A 2,526-nucleotide genomic window follows, 5' to 3' on the forward strand; every position below is an offset into this window, starting at 1 on the left:
TTCAATGTGAGTGTATAGCATTTATTTATTTGCGACTATTATCACTCCAGATTTATTTCACTTCTATCGGATGCCAACTGTTATAAAATAGTTTTAGTCTTTCGAGAAAAAATGTTCGCTCTTATGGGATTTTGCAAATTAGATTGGGACTCAACAGTTGATGATAACACTTAATAATATAGTACATACAATATAGTATTTATTTGAAATGCACAAGCAACACCATAATAGTCTCAATATGAGATCAATAACAATTGTAAGTATATTATTCTCAATTTATGTATATTACGTTATTCTTGGTGTTTATTCATGTGATGCTTCAATCAATTGAAACTACCATATTAGAATAAATAGAAACAAAAAGCAGCCACCGGTCTGTAAGCCATCAATAGCAAAAATCCTATTCCAGTAATCACGAGCAGATAAGAAAAATCTGTAAAGATTTGTAAGAATTTAAACTCATATGGCATAGAATCTGAACAAGAAGTGAAAGAAAGAAGTAGGAGCAAATTGAATATATATTAAATCAATTATAAACTAGACGTTCTAGATCATAGTGACCTCGATTATAGAGCGATTATAAACGAAAAAACACTTGGATCTCATTGAGATAGATAGAAAGTAATTGCGGAGTTTATGGTTTAAAGCATGATTGGAGTATTGAATTATCAGAATGATTATGACAGAGGAATTACGATAACAGGTAAAGTATATTCTAACAAAAAAATTAAGTAACTATTACATTGACTTATTTGGAAAAAAGTTATGGTTTGCATTGTTAATTAATACAGTCATTAAACTCCCATTCTAAAAGTCCGCATTTATCAGGCAATGAACCCACATTAAACAAATTTTTCTTTTCTTTTGATTGCCCAAAATTTTTAATTAATCAAATTTTTAAGGTGTATAACTTCAGTAAGAATTAAGCCTCCTGAGGACCGCCTTAGGCGGTCTAGAATAAATCCGAAGTTTAACGATTTTATTATCGTCTACGTAACATGGCCCTCCTCGGGAATTGCCACCTGGACGTGGTGAGAAGGTTCAGTAGTTACAAAGATTCTTCGAGCGTTGCCGGCGGTGGTATGCCACTGATAGGGCCTCCTTTGCCAGTATGGTCTAATGAGCGGTTGCAAAAGGCGTCTGTTCCCCAGGTTAGGAGCGACCTATTTAAAAATGAGCTGTTACTAAGTGAAAAGCTAACAGGACTGACATTGCACTTGGAACTCATCATCTGGGCTTTCCTCCTTTCTTTAACTATTTTCTGGAAATAAAACATGATTCTAAATCCGATGGAATTACAGTCTCCAAGTGGTACCCGTACTTATACAGCGAATCCACCTGCTTCGGCAGTACGTACAACGGATTTGGAGGTGCGATACTCACCTTTAAACAGAATCTCTTAGTTAGGTACAACTGTAACCACTATGGTCCCCTGCAGAATGGGGGAAAGAATTCATCCGCGGAGGCGACTTAAATCCCCCAGTGCCAGTCTGGCTCTTATGTAAGAAGTGCATATGGTAGTGAGTGCACACGGCACTCGCGACATCTGACAAGAGATGATCCGATCTGGTACTACGGCGGTCAGGGGCCCGCAGCTTCGACTGCTCTGACCATTGGTGTTGGATTCGTAGTGGCTACAGCCCAAATTGTAGCAGAGGTTTAAAATGGGCCTCGCATTGCACCAAGGTGGAAGATATGACTTACATAAATATCTTCATTGGTACCGGCAGAATAGAGCAGGCTATTCCAATGGGGCGTTGATTAAGGCTTTGTATCAATACGTATGTTTTTGAACAGCGTGGTATTAAGTCTTCACGTCAGAAAATCACGATAAAAATGTCTAGATTCTGTAACCACTATGGCCCAATGGTATGAAGAAGAACAATATGGTCCTAAAGGTAGTTCCTATTCCAACTGAGGGATAAGATGGTTCTGGGTACTACTACCGCTATTATTATTTTTGTTGTTGTAATGTGCACGTTTAAATTGACTCATACCAATTGAAGAAGTCATTTTTCTTCAAATAATTTTTAGAATTATTTTTTGCATTTGAATGACTCTTTTTGTTGTTCTTTGCAGCTACACACCACCAAAAGATTATACATACATGTATGTTTATATGGCTCACGCTGTATCATTATGTATTCATGCAAACAGCTGTTCTCATATACAACATTTCACGTTTTCATATTCTAGTAAAATTTTTCCAAGAGATAATTTTTGTGTTCAATTAACCACAATAACAACTTTTTACTAATGCCAATGAATGATGAATTATGGCAGGACTTTTGCAGCATATCAACCGATCCACCTGATAGACGTAGTAAATGTGAACAATGCAAGTAAGTTTACTAAATTATTTTTATTCATATGTTCTAATGTTTTAAATAATATCCTTTAAATAGACGACCAATGGTGGTATGCTGGTGTGTTTCACTGCCTAACCCTAAAATAGAAACTAAATCATCTATTGTAATATTACAACATCCAGCTGAGGAAAAACGCTCACTGCGTACTGCATTAATG

The sequence above is a fragment of the Teleopsis dalmanni genome, chromosome 2 (assembly GCF_002237135.1).
Source record: "Teleopsis dalmanni isolate 2A chromosome 2, ASM223713v2, whole genome shotgun sequence".
In the NCBI taxonomy this organism is placed as follows: domain Eukaryota; kingdom Metazoa; phylum Arthropoda; class Insecta; order Diptera; family Diopsidae; genus Teleopsis; species Teleopsis dalmanni.